We start from the raw sequence: 6,949 nt of genomic DNA on the forward strand, positions 1-6,949 counted from the left end.
ACATCGAAAATCTCTTTTATGCAGTTGTTGGTGAGATAACCTCGACGCCATCCAGTACTGGGGCGGAGTTTGGGAATATTGCCATAACTTGTACAACGGATGCTTTTTGAAAGTTGAGGTAAACGATTTCTGAAGTTTTTCTCGGTTATGTGTTGAAGGATGGATACAGCTGGATGTAGGATTTGCTAGATTTGGGTGAGATATTGTGCTTCCCCTGTATCCCCAACACTTGATTGCATAACCGGAAAGGTTCGGGAGTTTCATAGGTCGGAATTCTTGTAGCTCTAGTTCTTCTTCCGCGGATATTTGGTTTGAGATTGGGTGATCCTCACCGAGTATTCGTTCTTGTTCCGTACCTTGTTGTTTTTCTTCTACCTCCATTCTAAGTGGCTTCTCAATTTATGGATATGTGACCATTTCAATTGGAATGCATTCGTTCATTTTGTTCGGATCTGAAGACTATATGTTGCAATTTCAACCCGTTTGATTCAGCTTCGATATTTGTCTGTCAATGTGCTAATGGATGTCAACCTCTTCAGGATGGCTCCTCCAACGCGCACGACTCCGAATCCTGATTCGCCGCCACCACCTCCACCTCCGGAGGCATGGCAAGCTGTGATGGCCGCTACCAATGCAAACACGCAGCTGATCATGCAACTTCTTCAAGAGCGCAACCAAGGGAACCAGGGCCAAGGCAGCAATCGGAACCACTTTTCTACACTCAACTAGTTCCTTGCTAACCAGCTAAAGACCTTCAGCAATTGTGTTGAGGCAACAGACGCTGATGATTGGCTCATGGACATATGCAAGCATTTCAAGTGCAGTAACGTTAGGCCTGAGGACTTTGTCAAGTTTGCCTCCTTCCAACTCAAAGACCAAGCTGCAGAATGGTTTCAGCAGTACAAAGATTCCAGAGGAGGCCGTGTGATTACCTGGGATGAATTCTGTCAAGACATCAAAGCTCATTATATTCCTCAGAGCGTGGTTGAAAGCAAGCGTCAGGAATTCCACAACCTGAAGCAAGGCTCTATGTCTGTCTACGAGTACAACAAGATGTTTCAGAAGCTCGCCCGTTTTGCTGAGCAAGACGTCCCTGACGAGAAGAGCATGATATACCAGTTCAGGGGTTGTCTCAGAGAAGAAATCCAGCTAGCTCTCGTTCTCTTTGAGCCCAAGAGGTACGATGAGTTTTACAACATGGCAATGAAGCAAGAGACTGCTCAACTGAAGTGCGATGGTTCCAAGAAGCGAGTCAGAGATGCAACTCCTTCTTCCTCAACTCAAGTGGCTAAGCAGCAGAAGTATTGGCTTCCTCCTCCTCCGTTCCGCCAGCCTTATCAGCAGAAGAGCAAAGGTGGCAGTGGATCTTCCCCCCCCCCCAACCCTGGCTTTCAGAACAAGACTTTGTCTCAAGCTCCAAGATCGAGTGCTCCATATCACCGTCCGCTTTCAGAGGTCACGTGTAACAAGTGCCAACAGAAGGGTCACTATGCCAACAAATGCTTCAATCAGAGGCGTCTCCCTCCTCCTCCTCCTCCTGTGAGATCGGCAAGTACAGCTGTGGTCAAGCATAACCCCAAGCACACCAAGGTCAACTTGATGAATGCAGGTCAGGCAGAGGACTCGTCAGATGTCATCATGGATAACCTTCCTGTTAACGATATTCCAGCTAAAGTTCTTTTTGACACTGGTGCATCACATTGTTTCATCTCAAGACCTTTTGCATCTAAGCATGAGTTGGCTTTGCAAGTTTTGCCTAGACCGATAGCAGTTGTCTCTCCCGGTAGGCGCATGAATGCTAACTCCATTGTTCCGGATGTTACTATCACTTTGGGTGACTACAAGTTTCTGTCTTCTCCTACGGTTCTTGGTTACTCGGATATTGATCTTATTCTTGGAATGGATTGGCTTTCTAAGCACAAGGCTCAGCTTGATTGTGCTGCCAGGCAGATTCAATTGACTCATTCGTCTGAGGATGTAATTGTCTTTGCCGCTCGTGATGATACTATTGGGTAACGTAGTAATTTCAAAAAATTTCCTACGCACACGCAAGATCATGGTGATGCATAGCAACGAGAGGGGAGAGTGTGATCTACTTACCCTTGTAGACCGACAGCGGAAGCGTTAGCACAACACGGTTGATGTAGTCGTACGTCTTCACGGCCCGACCGATCAAGCACCAAAACTACGGCACCTCCGAGTTCTAGCACACGTTCAGCTCGATGACGATCCCCGGACTCCGATCCAGCAAAGTGTCGGGGAAGAGTTCCGTCAGCACGACGGCGTGGTGATGATCTTGATGTACTACCGTCGCAGGGCTTCGCCTAAGCACCGCTATAATATTATCGAGGACTATGGTGGAAGGGGGCACCACACACAGCTAAGAATATGATCACGTGGATCAACTTGTGTCTCTAGGGGTGCCCCCTGCCTCCGTATATAAAGGACCAAAAGGGGGGTGTGGCCGGCCAGGAGAGGGCGCGCTAGGAGGAGTCCTACTCCCTCCGGGAGTAGGATTCCCCCCCTTTCCTAGTTGGAATAGGATTCAGGAGGGGGGAAAGAAGAGAGAGAGAAGAAAAGGGGGGGCGCCACCCCCCTCTCCTTGTCCTATTTGGACTAGGGGGGGAGGGGCGCGCGGCCCAGCCCTGGCCACCTCTCCTCTCTTCCACTAAGGCTCACTAAGGCCCATATACCTCCCGGGGGGTTCCGGTAACCTCCCGGTACTCTGGTAAAATCCCGATTTCACCCGGAACACTTTCGATATCCAAATATAGGCTTCCAATATATCAATCTTTATGTCTCGACCATTTAGAGACTCCTCGTCATGTTCTCGATCCTATCCGGGACTCCGAACTCCTTCGGTACATCAAAACTCATAAACTCATAATATAACTGTCATCGAAACCTTAAGCGTGCGGACCCTACGGGTTCGAGAACAATGTAGACATGACCGAGACACGTCTCCGGTCAATAACCAATAGTGAAACCTGGATGCTCATATTGTCTCCTACATATTCTACGAAGATCTTTATCGGCCAGACCGCATAACAACATACGTTGTTCCCTTTGTCATCGGTTTGTTACTTGCCCGAGATTCGATCGTCGGTATCTTAATACCTAGTTCAATCTCGTTACCGGCAAGTCTATTTACTCATTCCGTAATACATCATCTCACAACTAACTCATTTAGTTGCAATGCTTGCAAGGCTTATGTGATGTGTATTACCGAGAGGGCCCAGAGATACCTCTCCGACAATCGGAGTGACAAATCCTAATCTCGAAATACGCCAACCCAACATGTACCTTTGGAGACACCTGTAGAGCTCCTTTATAATCACCCAGTTATGTTGTGACGTTTGGTAGCACACAAAGTGTTCCTCCGGCAAACGGGAGTTGCATAATCTCATAGTCATAGGAACATGTATAAGTCATGAAGAAAGCAATAGCAACATACTAAACGATCGGGTGCTAAGCTAATGGAATGGGTCATGTCAATCACATCATTCTCCTAATTATGTGATCCCGTTAATCAAATAACAACTCTTTTGTTTATGGTTAGGAAACATAACCATCTTCGATTAATGAGCTAGTAAAGTAGAGGCATACTAGTGACACTCTGTTTGTCTATGTATTCACACATGTATTATGTTTCTGGTTAATACAATTCTAGCATGAATAATAAACATTTATCATGATATAAGGAAATAAATAATAAATTTATTATTGCCTCCAGGGCATATTTCCTTCAGTCTCCCACTTGCACTAGAGTCAATAATCTAGTTCACATCGCCACGTGATTCAACACTAAGAGTTCACATCACCATGTGATTAACACCCATAGTTCACATCGTCATGTGACCTATACCCAAAGGGTTTACTAGAGTCAATAATCTAGTTCACATCATTTATGTGATTAACACCCAAAGAGTACTAAGGTGTGATCATGTTTTGCTTGTGAGATAATTTTAGTCAACGGGTCTGTCACATACAGATCCGTAAGTATTTTGCGAATTCTATGTTTACAATGCTCTGCACGGAGCTACTCTAGCTAATTGCTCCCACTTTCAATATGTATCTAGATCGAGACTTAGAGTCATCCAGATCTGTGTCAAAACTTGCATCGACGTAACTTTTTACGACGAACCTTTTGTCACCTCCATAAAAGAGAAATATTTCCTTATTCCACTAAGGATAATTTTGACCAATGTCCAGTGATCTACTCTTAGATCACTATTGTACTCCCTTGCTTAACACAGTGTAGGGTATACAATAGATCTGGTACACATCATGGCATACTTTATAGGGAATGACTTTCATTCTCTTTCTATCTTCTGCCGTGGTCGGGCTTTGAGTCTTACTCAATTTCATACCTTGTAACACAGCCAAGAACTCTTTCTTTGACTGTTCCATTTTTGAACTACTTCAAAATATTGTCAAGGTATGTACTCATTGAAAAAACTTATCAAGCGTCTTGATCTATCTCTCTAGATTTTGATGCTTAATATGTAAGCAGCTTCACCGAGGTCTTTCTTTGAAAAACTTCTTTAAAAACACTCCTTTATGCTTTGCAGAATAATTCTACATTATTTCCGATCAACAATATGTCATTCACATATACTTATCAGAAATGCTGTAGTGCTCCCACTCACTTTCTTGTAAATACAGGCTTCACCGCAAGTCTGTATAAAACTATATGCTTTGATCATACTATCAAAGCGTTTATTCCAACTCGAAGAGGCTTGCACCAGTCCATAAATGGATCGCTGGAGCTTGCACACTTTGTTAGCTCCTTTTGGATTGAAAAAACCTTCCGGCTGCATCATATACAACTCTTCTTCCAGAAATCTATTCAGGAATGCAGTTTTGACACCCATTTGCTAGATTTCATAAAATGTGGCAATTGCTAACATGATTCGGACAGACTTAAGCATAGATACGAGTGAGAAACTCTCATCATAGTCAACACCTTGAACTTGTCGAAAACCTTTTTGCGACAATTCTAGCTTTGTAGATAGTAACACTACTATCAGCGTCCGTCTTCCTCTTGAAGATCCATTTAATCTTAATGGCTCGCCGATCATTGGGCAAGTAAATCAAAGTCCATACTTTGTTCTCATACATGGATCTCATCTCAGATTTCATGGCCTCAAGCCATTTCGCGGAATCTAGGCTCATCATCGCTTCCTCATAGTTCGCAAGTTCATCATGGTCTAGTAACATGACTTCCAGAACAGGATTACCGTACCACTTTGGTGCGGATCTCACTCTGGTTTACCTACGAGATTCGGCATTAACTTGATCTGAGTTAAATGATCATCATCATTAGTCTTCCTCACTAATTGGTGTAGTAGTCACAGGAACAGATTTCTTGTGATGAACTACTTTTCAATAAGGGAGAAGGTACAATTACCTTATCAAGTTCTACTTTCCTCCCACTCACTTCTTTCAAGAGAAACTCCTTCTCTAGAAAGGATCCATTCTTAGCAACGAATGTCTTGCCTTCGGATCTGTGATAGAAGGTGTACCCAATAGTCTCCTTTGGGTATCCTATGAAGACATATTTCTCCGATTTGGGTTTGATCTTATCAGGATGAAACTTTTTCATATAAGCATCACAATCCCAAACTTTAAGAAACGACAACTTTGGTTTCTTGCCAAACCGCAGTTCAGATTGTGTCGTCTCAACGGACTTAGATGGTGCCCTTTTAAACGTGAATGCAGCTGTCTTTAATGCATAACCCCAAAACGATAGTGGTAGATCGGTAAGAGACATCATAGATCGCACCATATCTAATAAAGTATGGTTATGATGTTCGGACACACCATTATGCTGTGGTGTTCCAGGTGGCGTGAGTAGTGAAACTATTTCACATTGTTTTAACTGAAGGCCAGACTCGTAACTCAAATATTTTACCTCTGCGATCATATCGTAGAAACTTTTATTTTCTTGTTACGATGATTTTCCACTTCACTCTGAAATTCTTTGAACTTTACAAATATTTCAGACTTGTGTTTCATTAAGTAGATATACCCATATCTGCTCAAATCATCTATGAAGGTCAGAAAATAATGATACCCGCCACGAGCCTTAACACTCATCGGATCTCATACATCAGTATGTATTATTTCCAATAAGTCAGTTGCTCGCTCCATAGTTCCGGAGGATGGCGTTTTAGTCATCTTGCCCATGAGGCATGGTTCACAAGCATCAACTGATTCATAATCAAGTGATTCCAAAAACCCATTAGCATGGAGTTTCTTCATGTGCTTTACACCAATATGACCTAAACGGTAGTGCCACAAATAAGTTGCACTATCATTATTAACTTTGCATCTTCTGGTTTCAATATTATGATTATGTGTATCACTGTGATCGAGATCCAACGAACTATTTTCATTGGGTGTGTAACCATATAAGGTTTTATTCATGTAAACAGAACAACAATTTATTCTCTTACTTAAATCAATAACCGTATTACAATAAACATGATCAAATCATATTCATGCTCAACGCAAACACCAAATAACACTTATTCAGGTTCAACACTAATCCCGAAAGTATAGGGAGTGTGCGATGATGATCATATCAATCTTGGAACCACTACCAACACACATCGTCACTTCACCCTTAACTAGTCTCTGTTTATTCTGCAACTCCCGTTTCGAGTTACTCATCTTAGCAACTGAACTAGTATCAAATACTGAGGGGTTGCTATAAACACTAGTAAAGTACACATCAATAACATGTATATCAAATATACTTATGTTCACTTTGCCATCCTTCTTATCTGCCAATCACTTGGGGTAGTTCCGCTTCCAGTGACCAGTCCCTTTGCAATAGAAACACTTAGTCTCAGGCTTAGGACCAGACTTGGGCTTCTTCACTTGAGCAGCAACTTGCTTGCTGTTCTTCTTGAAGTTCCCCTTCTTCCCTCTGCCCTTTTCTTGA

This window comes from Triticum urartu, chromosome 2 (assembly GCF_003073215.2).
Source record: "Triticum urartu cultivar G1812 chromosome 2, Tu2.1, whole genome shotgun sequence".
Taxonomy (NCBI): Eukaryota; Viridiplantae; Streptophyta; class Magnoliopsida; order Poales; family Poaceae; genus Triticum; species Triticum urartu.